The 16,220-nt window shown below is 47.7% G+C and overlaps 1 pseudogene; it reads right to left on the minus strand.

Moving 5' to 3' along the window:
* Positions 1–838: 838 nt before the first annotated feature.
* On the minus strand, positions 839–2,220 carry LOC143591508 (U-box domain-containing protein 26 pseudogene; annotated as a pseudogene).
* Positions 2,221–16,220: the final 14,000 nt, after the last annotated feature.

A 16,220-nucleotide genomic window follows, 5' to 3' on the forward strand; every position in this document is an offset into this window, starting at 1 on the left:
ACTCAAGTGGGTTTTCATTTTAACCTTACCCTATATATATTACTTTTTTGTATAGTGGAAATAGTCGCACATGATGACAGATCATGACCATATTATTAAAAGATTGAGGTAAGAATATGTTTCGTACGAACGCTAAAAATAATATTTTAAAGATTTTTTGTGTTCTCTTACTAGACATTTATAAAAATCTTCTGCTTCATAATTACCTTATGTAAATATGAAGAATTATTTTGAGTAGTACTAAAGAAAAAAGTATTGGGAATGGAACTTTATGAGATTGAATCCCCCGTTGTTTCTCAATAACTCAGTGACAGAGCGGTCGACTGTTAACCGATTAGCTTTAAAAACTAAATTATAGAATTAAGCTTCAAGTTTCCCATTAACAAAAGACATGACAAAATTTGTTACATAAACACCCAAATACATTTCTTCCTAACTCTCTTTTATATACCCCACCATAACCTTCTAGAACCTCAATAATATTCTCTTTTTTTCTTCTCTCCCTTTTTTTTCTAAAATCTACCTTTGTTTTTAGAACTAAAAAAAAAATGGAACCAAAATCATCCACAAACACATATAGAAAAAGAAAATAATCAAAATGTTCATTTAACGGTTAAAGTAAACAAAATATATTTGACAGTTTTTCTTTTCAGTAACATTCATCCTCGATCTGGTCGATTCGTACACTTTTTAATAATCAGTCGACAGAATTTTCAACTAACAAAATTCTGCCAAGCGTCATAAAACCATCTAATCGATAGTTTTTTTAAAAATCTCGTCGGAGCCGACGAGATTTTCTGTAAATCGACCCGACAGTTTTATGATACAGTTAGTTGAAAATCCTTTCGGCTAATGTTTAAAAAGTGTATAAGTCGACAAGATTGAAGGTAAACATTACAGGAAAAAGCTCGTCAAACAACCATTTTGTTTACTTTGACTGTTAAAACAGACATTTTCACCATTTTCTGAATATCAAAACGGAACGTCGCTGCATGCGAAATACTCATCCGAATTCCTAACCGTCTTCTCGGGCCACGAATCCCGCAACAACTTCAACAACATTTGCGCTTTTCGCTTCGCACGCTCCGTACAATCGCTCTGCACCACCAACAACAACTGCGTCACCACCCCCACCGTCACCGCCTCATCCCGCACCCGCTCCACCGCCGAACAAAGAGACAACAACGCCCCAGTCGCGTACTCCGTCGCCCGATCCGAAACCTTCAAAACAATCTTAACCAAAACCGGTACCGTAAGTGCGTGCGCCGCAAACGCGGCGCACCCGTCCGGAACCCGGCACAATAACTCAACCACCGCCAACGCCCGTTCCGCGTCACATTTCTCGAAATCCGAAATGTGACAAATTATCGCCTCGACCGCCCCCGCGCCAACCGCCTTGTGCCGGTGCTCCTTCACCAAACATAAAGCAAATAACGCTTTTATCCCAACCTTCATTGCTCGCGGATACGTCGGGATATAATTTAATATCCCGACGATCCGCTCAAACACACGTTCTTGTTTACTAATTTCCGCTCTCGTCTCATGAGATCTCGTCACAACGAGTACGTTCTCAATCAACGAAGCGGAATTAACCCTAACTTCGATACACGAATTATCCAAACACGAAATCAGGTACTTAATTCGATTCGGATCCTCCATTATCAATAAACACTCCGATTCAGATAAAGAAAGCAACGATAACACCGCTAACGCTTCAGCCTTCAACTCGTTAAAACTCAAACAACAATTGTTGAATAATATTTGAACCAAAACCTCCCGTGCGAGTGACTCAACCATCACCGCACGGTTTCTGTCCGAGTCACGTGCGAATCTATGCAACCGTCGTACGGCGGTGACTCGCGCGTGACTCGGACAGGTTTCGGTTGCGGCCTGTGTCAGCAACGACCGTACGGTGGGAGGATCGGCCGGTTGCTTCGGCGTAGGGATCCGTTGGACACCGTACGGTCGGTTGGCGACACACCAGGCTTGGATGAGCCTTCGGAGTGTGTGGTTTGGGATTAATGTGAAGTCTGTCAACGGGAGTCTAGTGACCGGACACGTGGCGTGTCCGGTGGACGTCCATGACTCGATGCTGGACCGGTCGTAGGTCTGGCCGGTGGAGACGGTGACCGGATCGGTCATTAGTTCGAGTGAGATTGGGCACCGGAAGTGGTGCGGAATCTGGAAATTTACATCCAACCACTGTAACCTGCCTGGCATGCTTATATATGTATGTAAACAACTAAACAATAATAATAATAATAATAATAATAATATTAATACATGAATGTTGATATGTGATACAGAGGGACAAAGGCAAAGGAGAAGAAGAGAGGTGGCTTTATTATGAGCATGGCATGACTATAAGGCTGAGGGGTGTGGAGCGCGAGAAAGGGCGCGTGAGGCCAGCCGCTCGCGCCCCGGGGCGCGATCACCACACCACCGAGGCGCGAGAGGGGCGCGAGCGCGGAAAAAGAGGCAGGCGCAAGAGGGGTAGCGCTCGTGAACGGCATGGGAATGCGTAAATAGAGCCGTTGGGCTCTTTGTTTATTAAAAAAAAAAATTTTTATGATGTTGGGAACTCACCGGAGATGACATTGGAGGATAAAACAAGTGATTCTAGCTCCGAACAGTTGAAAATAGAAGGTGGTAAGCTGCCATTTAAGGAGTTGAAGAAGATCATGGTTAATGATTGGTGGTTAATGATCAGAGGTGCAGGTTAATGGTGGTATTTAGGTGGTGGTGAAAGGGAAAGGAAGAGGGAGAAGGTAAACAACTGTGAGCATTGTTGTTCCGGTGAACTAAAAGGTGAGGGACAGACAGACAAAGCATTCCCCTTTTTTCTTTTCTGTTAAGTTTAAAGATCATATTATGAGTTTTTATAATAATTCGTTTTTATAATAATTCGTTTTTTTAATACATTTATAAAAAAATAAAAAAAAAACCGCTCGCGCCCCCTCTCGCGCCCCTCCACACCATGGCCCGGGGCGCGAGCACCACAACCAACACCCATCTTATCAAGTTTCTCTCTCTGCCACACGTCACAATATTATTGGCTGGAGCCCCCACTCGCGCCCCCTCTCACGCCCCCCCACACCCCTCAGCCTAAGGTGCTAGTACTACTAGTTTTTATCTTTTATTATTACTACACACGTGTGTGGTGAGATTTAACTAGAGGTTTAACTATGGTTAATGAATGGTGGTGGGGTCTGGTCAAAGATGGGTGGGGCCCCCTTTCATGTTTGGGGTGGATCAAACTAATTTCAATTTGCTTAGTGTGGGACTGTGTGGGATGCAACTTTTTATATGATTTTTAAATTATTTCATTTAGTTTTTAAAGAGGGTGTTTTGGATTGAGTTTAAAAAATGCTTATTGGTTTATTAGCTTTTTTAAGAAATCAATAAGCAAAAAAGATGTTTGGTAAAATGTAAAAGCCTATTTTCTTTTGGCTTTTTGATTGGCTTGAAAAAACACTTTTCTAAAAGCCCCAATTTGAGGCTTTTCAAAAATGTTTTTGGCTTTTTGATTTGATTTTTACTAATCTACCCACAATTTACCCTTTTTGGTCATTTTATGTAAATAAGCTAAGCCAAACATTTTTTAAAAAGTGCTTATGGCTTTTCCAACCACATAAGCTAATCCAAACACTTTTTTAAAAACTCATTTTCAAAAAGCCAGAAGCCAATAAGCACTTTTGACAAAAAAAACACTTTTAAAGTTAAATAAGCAATCCCAAACACCCTCAAAGTATTTCCGACAGCTCTCCAAAGTATTTGAGAGGTTGTGAGTGTAAATTATAGGGTGAAGAGAGAAATTTCGTATTTTTTGTAAAATTGGGGAACATTGTTTAATATTTGTTGAATTTGTTGTAAGTAGATGAAGAGGTAGGTCCCAGCAGGGCTCAGTTGGTCCCGCATGACTCACCTTGAACAGGGATGTCTGCGCAAAGACCATCTACTCCCGCAGGACCCACCATGCTCAGAGAAGCCTACGCGCAGTATGCAGGCTGCATACGCAGGGAAAAGCCTCCCAATGGTAAAGTAACCCGCCTGTTCCCGCAGTTGCGGATACAAGCCATCAGGGAAGGCTACCCGCACAGCATAGCTACACGCATAAGGCTTAACACTTACAAATATTCAGTGTCACCTGAAAGAATGAGCAAAGGCGGGAGGGGGAAAACTCCCGCCAAAATGGGCCAGTCCGTATGATGGAGGATCTTTTGCGTGATACCTGACGAGGTAAAGACAAAAGATCTGACCAAGAATGCGACAGCTCACTGACAGCAGCGTGGCAGACAGCACGCCACAGCACTGTGACCAATAGCCGCCGCCTGCCCACCAACTCCTGCCAGACCACGTGCCTAGCCTGCAGTTGGTAGAAGACGAAGAGTGCACGGCACGCCTGCTCTGTGTCAGCCGCTACCTATCCACCACTCACAGGTAGGGCACGTGCATAGGTTACAGTTGGTAGCGTGTTGGGCCGGCTAAACCCCTTGGAAACCCACCTTCGGCTATAAAAGACAGCAAATGGTATTATCATTTCATCATCTACTATCTCGTATAACTTACTTGATAACTGCTCTGATAGTATTCATATACTTTTATATTCAAAGAGCAATATAGACTGATTCTCACGCCGGAGGGTGGTCACAAGGAGGAACCCCCCCCTTCTCAGTGACGAGCTTACGGTGTCTGTTTTGCAGGTTCCCTGAAGTACAACTTACTCTGCTGGACCTAACCTTCGTGGGAAACATTACTTAGCCCCCAGATTACCTATAATCTGCCCGGGGTCACTTAGTGTTTCTTCATTGGCGCCATCCGTGCATAAAGCTAGAACTACATCTTTCTCCAGTTTTTCAAAACTTCCAAGATGACTAGAGAAATTCCGGTAACCACAACCCCAGCCACTGGGGTAAACACCGGCAACACAATGTTTACAAACACTACCCCAGCCACCCAAGCTGGGGCAAGTGAAGTACATTTTACGAACACTACCCCAGTCACTCATGTAGGGGCAAGTGGAGTAAATATTCCACTGGGATTCACTGATGCCCAGCTGGAAAAACGAACTCGAGCCCCTCGCCAAACACTTGATCAAGTGAAGGCATGGGCCGAGGCACGTCAAAGAGAATTTCAGGCTGAATTGGACGAACGCTTGCGTTCAGTCCAACAAGCTGAGGAATTCGGTAGTACTCGCCAGCACCTCAACATGAGTAGTGAGTACGAGTACTCAGACGCCGAGAGGGAAGATTCCGACACCGACGCGAACCCTCGCCATAGGGCGAAAGGGAAGCGTAAGGAAACGGATCCCCAGCCAAAAAGGAATTTTGGGGAAGCATTCCAACCAGTCACGGAAAAAAGCTCGCGTGACTTCTCCAAGGCCTTTAGACCTACTGCCACAAACGCAGGAAGGTCAAAATTTGCAAGGGACATTGCAGAAGCAATCGCCCCGAGGAGTGCCAAACAAATGTCCAATATTGGCACATACGATGGTATATCCGACCCAGATGACCATCTGAACAGGTTCATTGCGGGGGCAACCGTCAGTAACTGGACGGAACCCACGTGGTGCTACATGTTCCAGATGACTCTGGTAGGAGCAGCCAGAGCATGGTTCGACCGTTTACCGGTCCACCACATCTATGACTGGGCAGACTTCCAGAACAAGTTCAGTCAACAGTTTAGTCAACAGAGGAAGCACACTGAGGAGCAGTGGACGATCCTCAACTGTGTGAGAGAAGAGGATGAATCCTTACTGGACTTCATCACCCGCTTCAACTCCAAGAAGCTGAGTCTGGGCAACATCAGCGAAGACCTCGTTCGCGCCGCTTTCATTCAGGGCGCTGAGTACCCAGAACTTATCCGCACTCTGACGGGTAAAGACGGCATGCCATCCACATGGGATGCCATAATGACGGCAGCCAAGCGCTTCGCCGAAACGGAGAAACAGCTGGGAAGAGATCTCCCCCAGAATACAAACCTCTACACACAGAGGACAAGGGAGAACAATGTGAGAACCGCCCGGCTAAACAAAAAGAGGCGGCAAGGTATTTGGCAGTCAAGGATAAACTTTGACACCCCCTCAAGCTCTCGCCCTCTGGTTGGCGGAAGGGACAACACGCACCCTTCGAACCGGAAAAACCGTTGGACGCCACTCACCAAGAGCGTCACGGAGATATTTGCCACGGAAAAACTGCCATGGCCAAAAGCCCCAGCGATCCGACAGAAACCCAATGCGGATCAAAGCAAGTCTTGTGACTTCCATGGGACAAAGGGCCATAGCACTGAGGAGTGCACATCCTTGAGGGACATCGTCGAGACATTTGTCAAGGATGGGAGGCTCGCACACCTCGTGGCATCTATCAAGAAGGGGGAAGGAACGACAACAGGTACAGGGGTAACGGACGAAAGCCCGTCGACATTAGCATCAACATGGTCCAGGGTAAGGTCAGAGGAAGAAAGAGACCGATAACCGAACCATGCGCATGGAAGGAAGCAGAAGTGCGCTTCCCGCGAGTGCCGGGAGGCCCAAACAAAGAAGGCCCCATTGTCATTAAAAGCCAGCTGGGGCACTACATCACCTCCCGCACCCTCGTTGACAATGGTGCATCGTCGACAGTGATGTACAGGCAGTTCTTCGACAAGCTCGACGATGAAGACAAGGAACGCCTGGAGACGGTCTACGCTTCAATGGAAGGGTTTGACGGCAGCATGAACACACCTTTGGGCATCCTATCTTTCCCCGTCACTCTCACCGATGGGAATTATTCACGAACGGAGGATGTGGATTTTGTTGTAATGAAAAAACCACATCATACGTATGACATCCTATTCGGGAGAGACGGAATGGCAAGATTCAACGCCGTGGTATCCTCAGTCCACGGCATGATGGGATGGCCAACAACTGAAGGCGTAGCGATGATCACGGGCATTCCCCAGGTATGCATCGCATCTGTCTCCTCTAAACCCAAACCGAAGATGGCCAAACAAACCATCACTGAACCTGAACAGTGGGCATTCAATGGGAAATATCCCGATCAGGCCGTTACCATTGGCCCGACAATTGTCGATCCAACACGCACCTTACTCAAGCGCTTACTGCAGCGAAACGCAGACATCTTCGCGTGGACACCAGCCGATATGACTGGTGTACCCCGGAGTAAGGCAGAGCATAAGCTCAAATGCGATCCGGCCGTTACGCCGATCGTACAAAAGCGCAGAGTAATGGGGCCCGAGCAAACCAACGCGTGCAGAACCCAAGTCAAGGAACTCCTTGATGCGGGCATCGTGCGCGTTAGCAAATATCAAACATGGGTTGCAAATCCCGTAATGGTACCGAAGAATAACAAACAATGGCGCATGTGCATAGATTTCAAAGATTTGAATAAAGCATGCCCCAAAGATTGTTATCCGTTGCCAGAAATTGATCTCAAGGTGGATTCGGTGGCACCATTTCGCCTTAAATGCTTCTTGGATGCGTATAAGGGGTAGCATCAAATCCACATGGCTGTAGATGACCAGGACAAAACCGCCTTTCGGACGCCCGATGGCACATTTTGTTATAAAATGATGCCGTTCGGACTTAAGAACGCGGGGTCCACGTACCAACGACTAATGGACAAAGAGTTTCACGCCCAAATTGGGAGAAACTTGGAAGTCTATATGGATGATTTGGTCATCAAAAGCCCCGAGCCGGAGGCGATGTTGAAAGACATTGAGGAAACTTTCAACACACTTAGAAAGATAAACATGAAGCTCAACCCGAGCAAGTGTTCATTTGGGGTGGAAGAAGGGAAGTTCTTGGGAGTCATTATTACCAAAGATGGCTTCAGAGCGAACCCTGAAAAGGTCGAAGCCATTGTCAAAATGGAATCACCTACCACCATAAAACAGGCTCAAACACTGAATGGACGACTAGTCGCGCTTAACCGCTTTTTGGCAAACCATGCGGATAGATCGTTCCCATTTGTGTCAACGCTAAGAAATTGTTTAAAGAAAACGCACTTCCGCTGGACACCAGAAGCGGAAGCAGCTTTTCAGGAGATTCGATCACGCCTGATCGAACTCCCAACACTCACAGCACCACAAGCGGGGGAGGAGTTAATCCTATACCTCTCCGCAACAGATAGAGCAACCGGGGCAGTCCTGCTTGTAGAACGAAAAGGCATCCAGATGCCAATCTATTATGTTAGCCGCGTGCTGGCAGACGCGGAAACCCGGTACTCTACCCTGGAAAAACTGGTCTTGGCACTTATTCACGCTTCACGCAGGTTGAGACGATATTTCCAGGGTCACCCAATCACTATTCTCACCAACTTCAAACTCTCAAATGTTCTAGGCAAACCCGAGTTATCGGGACGTCTAGCCAAATGGGCAATTGAATTGGGAGAATATGCGATCCAATACAAGCCGAGACCAGCCATTAAAGGTCAGGTCCTGGCTGATTTTATTGCAGAAGTCCCCGCTTCACGGGAGAAAGAGTGCCAGGAGGAGGTTCAACCCTCCCCAGCACACGAAATCGATGAAGTCTGGCGACTCTACACTGATGGAGCAGCTAGTAACGAGGGTTCAGGCGCAGGGTTAAAATTAACAAATCCAGCAGGCCAGGAATATACTTATGCTATTCGGCTGGATTTTCCAAGTACGAATAACGAAGCTGAATATGAAGCATTCCTGGCCGGATTGAGGATTGCGCGGAAGATGGGTGTAAAAAATTTGGAAGCCCACGTAGATTCCATGCTAGTGGCAAACCAAATAAACGGGACGTACACGGCTGTGAACGACACAATGGCCCTGTACCTTGCCCAAGCCAAAGCCATCATGCGCGATTTTAATGATTGTAAAGTGATACACGTCAAGCGCAGCGAAAACAAATCTGCGGATGCGTTAAGCAAGCTTGCATCACTGGCCTTCACCCACTTGGGAAAGGACATCCGCGTGGAACTCCTCGAAACACCATCAGTCCCGCACAAGGAAATTTGTGTCATCCAAACCAGTACAGAAACATGGATGACCCCAATAATAAAATACCTTGAAGCAGGAACGTTACCAGAGTCGAAGTCACAGGCAAGAAAACTACGCTGTAAAGCACTGAATTATCAGCTGGTCAATGACACCCTTTACAGACGTAACTTTCTTGGCCCATTGTTAAGATGCGTGGACAACCAAGATGCTGACTACCTCCTAAGGGAGGTTCACGAAGGCATCTGTGGAGTACACGCAGGCCCCCGCGCTGTGGTAGCCAAGCTAAACAACGCGGGATACTTCTGGCCGGGGATGCATATGGACGCGTTGGCATACATCAGAAAATGCAAATCTTGCCAGCTTTACGCACCCAACACGCATCGCCCGAAAAATGAACTTGTTCCTGTCACTTCCTCGTGGCCATTTCAGAAGTGGGCCATTGACGTGACAGGCCCATTTCCAACAGCAGCTGGGAATGTTCAGTTCCTAGTAGTAGCCATTGACTACTTCACCAAATGGATAGAAGCGAAACCTTTAGCCCAAACAACCGCAAAGCATATCAAAAAATTTATTTGGGAATTTATTATTTGTCGTTTTGGACTTCCACAGAATTTGGTAAGCGACAATGGCACCAACTTTGCTGACAAGAAGCTACAGCAGTGGCTGAAAGAACTTCAAATCACCCACACCTTTACCTCAGTGGCACACCCGCAAGGTAACGGTGAGGTGGAAAGAGCAAATAAGAGCATCGTCGAAGGCATAAAGAGAAGACTCTTGGAACATAGATCCGGTTGGGTGGACGAGCTTCCACACGTCCTTTGGGCAAACAGAACGCTGAAGAAGACCAGTACGGGAGAAACCCCGTTCAGCCTCACTTATGGCACTGAAGCCATGATCCCAGTCGAAATCGGTTTACCCTCACCAAGGGTCTTAATCCAACCAGAAGACAATGATGCGGAAAGACGGTTAGACCTTATGCTAACCGAAGAGCGCAGAGACTTAGCCGCCGTGCGTGAAGAAAACTACAAACGACAAATGCAAAAATACTACAACACGCGGGTAAAACTCTGCAACTTCAACGAAGGAGACTACATACTGCGTAACAACGAGGCTTCGAACCAACAACGCCCAGGAAAGTTGGCCCCGATTTGGGAAGGGCCATACATTATCAAAGAAGTTCTGGGAAAGGGCGCGTACCGGCTCGAAAGGCTCGATGGCACTCCCATCCCTAGAACATGGAATGGAGCTCAATTACGCAAATGTTATATGTAGATCAATTCCAACTTGTAAAGAAAAGGCCTAGAGCCACTTCTAATGGAAATGATTCTCCTTTCATGATGTATTAATAGCTTGTAACCTATGAACTTCCCTTACGGGAAGAAGTAGTTGCGTGTGGAAGGCGGCAATACCCGCATAAACACAACGCCAAAATGTTAAAAAGTTCTAAGGAAAACCTACACGCAGGTCAGATGTAGGTAAAGTTTAGCCATCCTTGTAAGTGCAAGTGACGGTCTTACCCGCACAATCACGAACAAGGAAGCCAAACTTAACTTACCGTCTACCACGTTAAAAGGTTAACTTATGAACACTTAAAAGGATAAGAAAAACCTACACGCAGGTCAGATATAGGTCTAAAGTTAAAGCCATCCTACTAAGTGCAAGTGACGGTTACACCCGCACAATCACGAAAGAGGAAGCGAAAACTTTAGTCCATTATCAACCACGTTCAAAGGTTTAACTTAATGCTTTAGAAATTTCGAAAAGGAAAACCTACACGCAGGTCAGATAGAGGGTAAAGATTAGCCATCCTACCAAGTGCAAGTGACGGTTTTACCCGCACAATCACGAAGGAGGAGGCGAAACTTTAACCCATCATCAACCACGTTCAAAGGTTCTTATTCTAAACACTTGGGAAATTGCTAATTTAAACTAAGTATACAAGTCATAAGTATATAAAGCAAAGAACCCAAGGAAATAACAATCTTATACGCAAAAAGATTAATATTTCACAATCAATTACAAGAATGGCTGGGTAACTACCCGCCTAAAAGAAATCTATACAAGGCTATCCTAGCAGGGGGAAGGGATCTTCAAGATCAGGCTTCAGGGCCACCTCCGCTTAGACCAGCACCGTCAGAGCGCGGCTGCCCAAGGAAAGCCTTAAGGATGCTTAGCCCATCATCAGCAGCAGCAGCTTCATTCACCTTCTCCACCACTGGATGCGGGAAGGCAGCGTACTGATTCACAGCTTGGTCATAAGCAGCTTCAGTATTAACATTGAATAAAGGGAAGTTGGAGGGCGGAAAGCCTCTCTCAGCAAACCCTAGACCAAGCAGGAAGCCAGTCTTCTGCCCATCCTCATGAGAAGCGTTGAGGGCTGCGCTCATTGCATCGTCGTAAGAGGTCTCTGAAAGGACCCGACGCACAACCTACAAAAGAATTACAAGTTAGAACATTTTTACGAGCGGAAAGCGTGAAGAAAAAGATGAAGATACCTCAGGCAACGCTTCTCGAAGCAGCCATTGGAGGGTAGCTTGACTTTCTTTGTAAGCACGTTCGGCTCCGCTTTTATCAAGGTTGGCAAGTTGAACTTCCTTGGCGGCAGCTTCTTCGACGCTTTTGAGTTTCCTTTCAGTACGGTCAAGCATCCCCCTCTGGTCAAGGATCTCCTGCAGCTTCTTGGCATCTTCCATTGCCAAGGCGTCATGAGCATGCTGAAGAGCCTTTAATTTGCATTTAAGCTGCTCATTCTCTTCGCGAAGTGGCTCAGCAACAGCTTCAGCCTTGGCAGCCCTCTCAGTTGAGTTTCGCGCAGTCTCCTTGGCCAGCCGAAGCTGTTCATTCACAGCTTGGGCAGCCTTGGAGCGGGCCTCGAGTCGCGCCTGGACTTCAACCTCGAGGGCCTTGAATGCCTTCTCCTTCTCGGCTGCGGCAGCGGCCAACTGCCGGTTCTCCTCCCGAAGAGCCCGCGCTTCAGATACATCTTTGGCGCGAGCTGCTTTTAACTTGTCGTTTTCACGACAAAGCAGCTCGACGCGGGGCTGCGTTCGGGCCTGGAGAACCCGAAGCTCATTGGTTAGCCTACCCTATTGGTAGCTAGCCATGGCTTCCCCCAACGCACCATGAGGAGCAGCGTGGCGAGCCCAATCCACGCACTCCACAGGGGTGCGAAGGGTTGTTCCTCGGCGTATGTTCCATCTTGGAACATACACTTCATTGGAATCCGACACTGCAAAAGAAACAAAGGCAGTTAGGAAAAGATGACAAAAATATACAAAGAAAAAAGAACCCTACGTACCTGTAGGGTCAATAACAGGCCGATAGCCGCCAAACCCATCACCTGAACCTAAAGGAAATCCATCCAACAGGTCAGGCAGACGGGAAGGTGGCGTAGATCGGCGGGAAGCCCGGCGCGTACCTGATGGTCCGGCCGCCGGTGCCGGTGGCGCAGGTATAGTGGCAGCCGCCGTGGTAGCCATTGTTGGCGCCGTCTCCTCAGCAACAGTAACCGCCGGCTCCGTGAAAGATGCTGTAAAAATTGCACTCACGGCCGGCGGAGACACCTTCTCAGCTGGAACAGCCCCAGGAAGGCTGGAACCAGCGGAAGCAAGCGTAGACGCCTGGGTCGACGCCTCGGGAAGGCTGACCGAGCCTACCGTCATTGGCGGGGGAATACTTACTCCAACTCCACCCTGGAATGCGTCAACATCCACACCTGCACAAGCAAAAGTGTTAGAAAAATTTGTTTGAAACAACAAATCTAGACAAGAATTATGGGGGTACTTACGGGGTTTCTTGAGCTTGAACGCACGGACGAGCGGGGGCGAACCCGATGGAGCCGGCCTCTTGACACCGGTAACCGTCGTCGTCGTTGCCTCCCCGGAGGTAACACCTGCAGCCTCCGGAGCGGTGGTCTCCTCACCACCGGGCTTCCCCGCCACCTCTGCATTATCTGACTCCGAGTCAGATAAGACTACCGGGTCGGCCGTAGAGGCCACCTTCTCCTTGCCTCTCCCGACGGCAGCCTTTTTCTTCCGCACCAGTGGAGGACCTTCTGCGGATTCCTCAGAAGAAGAAATGTCATGAACTCCAGCAGCAGGCACAGCATTGAGAGGTTCAGGGTAGAAGATAGGCTTACCTGGCCGTCGGTGGCTCAGGATCTCTTGGCCTGGCGGGTAAACCTCCACGAACCGACCCGCAGTCTGCTCTAAGATGGGCAACTCGTTCTCGTCCAGAGCACGAGTACCCATCCGCGCAGGACCGTCTTCCTCCCGCGGATTCAGGAGCGACTGAAGATCGTTACCCTCTGAAATCAACAAGAAAGTTAGAAAAAATCGTAGTCAGCAAAAAAGAAACAAGACATACCATAAGGGGTAGAGTTCGAACCATATTCAAGGACGATCGGAACCTTATCCGCATGCGCCGCCTTCCACACCCGGCTCATCCCCAGCATCACCATCGCCGACTCCGGAAAACGGAAAACCGGGGACTGGACCCGGGATATCTTCGCGAACCATTCCGCCTCCTCGTAGTTGATGGCGGGAAGGTTCGGAAGCGGCTGGCCATTCTTGAACTTCATGGCAATGGGGATGGCTCGAGCGGATATAAAGAAGAACTCTCTTCTCCATGAGCGAAGACTCCGCTCGGTGGTACAAATCTTTAAACCCTTGATACGGGTTGTAAGAGTGTACCACCCTTGGATGCACCTCCAAGTATAGAAGGTCATCAGGCGGTCAACAAGGGGCTCAAGGCCCAGTATCCGGCACACCCACTCAAAGTGCCGGACCTTGGCAATGGCCATGGGGTGCACCTCTGTCAGGTGCACACCGTGCCTCTCTAGGACACGGTACACAAACTTTGTCAACGGAAACCTAAGGTTCCCGTAGACAAAGAATGCAGCATAAACCCCGATTTTGCCACTAGGGGCATCGTACACAGTATGGTGGGGCTCAGGAAACTCAGGCTCGAGAGACTCGAGCATGAACTTCCTGACGATATACTGGTACAGCTCGACAGGAAGATAACACTGGCATTCGCCAGCAGTCTTCTGATCATCAGCATCGTGAGAAGACATGGTGGAAGAAAGAAGAGATTTCAGAGCAATGCTTTACTGAAAAAGAGAAATTCGCCGGAAATTACTGGAGAAGAAGAGATGAAAGTGGAAAGTGTGAATTGCAAATAACCTTCTCCCCCTTTATATAGCAATCGCAATTAATGCGATGAATTTAATACGGAAGAGAGAGAAATCAAAGGTGCAATGAAACTATGACGCGTGGCAAAAGCGAACTGGCAACAGCTGTCAAAAAGGACGTGTCAGAGATTTCACGGCTACGCGCCCGAAATCCCGTGCCCACGCGCCTGAAAAAGCAACTGGAATGACCACATAATGTCATGTCGCCATAACTTCTGGCACGTCCTGACACAGTCAGAAGAAACCGTCGCACGACGTTTGAGGTATTGGGTTGTTATCCATCCAACTCTTCAAATTTCAAAATTTAAAAATTTGAAGACCAAGGTTCAAAAAAGTAAGCGGGAAAATATCCCTTACCTTGGCAAACAAGTAACCATAAGCCGGGTGTGGGTACAGTGTAAAGGCAAAACCCTTCACATACCTAACACCCGCAGGGAATTGAAGCCAAAATATTTGGCAACCAAGTAACCATAAGACGGGTGCGGGTACAGTGTAAAGGCAAAACCCTTCACATACCTAGCACCCGCAGGGAATGGACGCCAGGAATACCTTGGAAGTAAAGTAACCGTAAGACGGACGCAGGTACAGTGTAAAGGCAAAACCCTTCACATACCTAGCACCCGCTGAGAATTGAAACCAGGAAGGATCTTCTGGGCAATGCTTGTGAAAACGGAAGTAATATCCCCGCATTGCGGGAACATCGAGTACTACGTTGTTTGAGGCTCCAAGATGGAATTGGTGGTTTAAACATAATTGATCACTATGTTCAAAAACTACCAGAACCACAGGGAGAATCCGCACAACTAAGACTCAATGCTCCTGACTTGCGAGGAGGTTACAGACCTACCCGCATCATACCCAAAGACCAAGCAGGAAACTCGGGAATTTCTGCAAGTGACAAGGACTTCCGCGGGAAGAACCCCCATGGAAAACCTTACAAAAACCCCTTTTCAAAACCCTTTGCTTAAGTCCAAAAATTCACCTCACTTTATTAGACATTCGTGAGAAGAACATTGGACTGGGGGGACTTGAAGAGGTAGGTCCCAGCAGGGCTCAGTTGGTCCCGCATGACTCACCTTGAACAGGGATGTCTGCGCAAAGACCATCTACTCCCGCAGGACCCACCATGCTCAGAGAAGCCTACGCGCAGTATGCAGGCTGCATACGCAGGGAAAAGCCTCCCAATGGTAAAGTAACCCGCCTGTTCCCGCAGTTGCGGATACAAGCCATCAGGGAAGGCTACCCGCACAGCATAGCTACACGCATAAGGCTTAACACTTACAAATATTCAGTGTCACCTGAAAGAATGAGCAAAGGCGGGAGGGGGAAAACTCCCGCCAAAATGGGCCAGTCCGTATGATGGAGGATCTTTTGCGTGATACCTGACGAGGTAAAGACAAAAGATCTGACCAAGAATGCGACAACTCACTGACAGCAGCGTGGCAGACAGCACGCCACAGCACTGTGACCAATAGCCGCCGCCTGCCCACCAACTCCTGCCAGACCACGTGCCTAGCCTGCAGTTGGTAGAAGACGAAGAGTGCACGGCACGCCTGCTCTGTGTCAGCCGCTACCTATCCACCACTCACAGGTAGGGCACGTGCATAGGTTACAGTTGGTAGCGTGTTGGGCCGGCTAAACCCCTTGGAAACCCACCTTCGGCTATAAAAGACAGCAAATGGTATTATCATTTCATCATCTACTATCTCGTATAACTTACTTGATAACTGCTCTGATAGTATTCATATACTTTTATATTCAAAGAGCAATATAGACTGATTCTCACGCCGGAGGGTGGTCACAAGGAGGAACCCCCCCCTTCTCAGTGACGAGCTTACGGTGTCTGTTTTGCAGGTTCCCTGAAGTACAACTTACTCTGCTGGACCTAACCTTCGTGGGAAACATTACTTAGCCCCCAGATTACCTATAATCTGCCCGGGGTCACTTAGTGTTTCTTCAGTAGAGTAGATAGAAAGCTATAATGAAAAAGATATAAAAAATATAATTTAATTGAACATTTGAGGGAAATATAGTAATTTTTAGTTTAATTATAGAGATATGGATG

The sequence above is a fragment of the Bidens hawaiensis genome, unplaced genomic scaffold (assembly GCF_021521415.1).
Source record: "Bidens hawaiensis isolate Kalapana, Puna unplaced genomic scaffold, B.hawaiensis_p1.1 tig00039734_1, whole genome shotgun sequence".
NCBI classification, from domain to species: Eukaryota; Viridiplantae; Streptophyta; class Magnoliopsida; order Asterales; family Asteraceae; genus Bidens; species Bidens hawaiensis.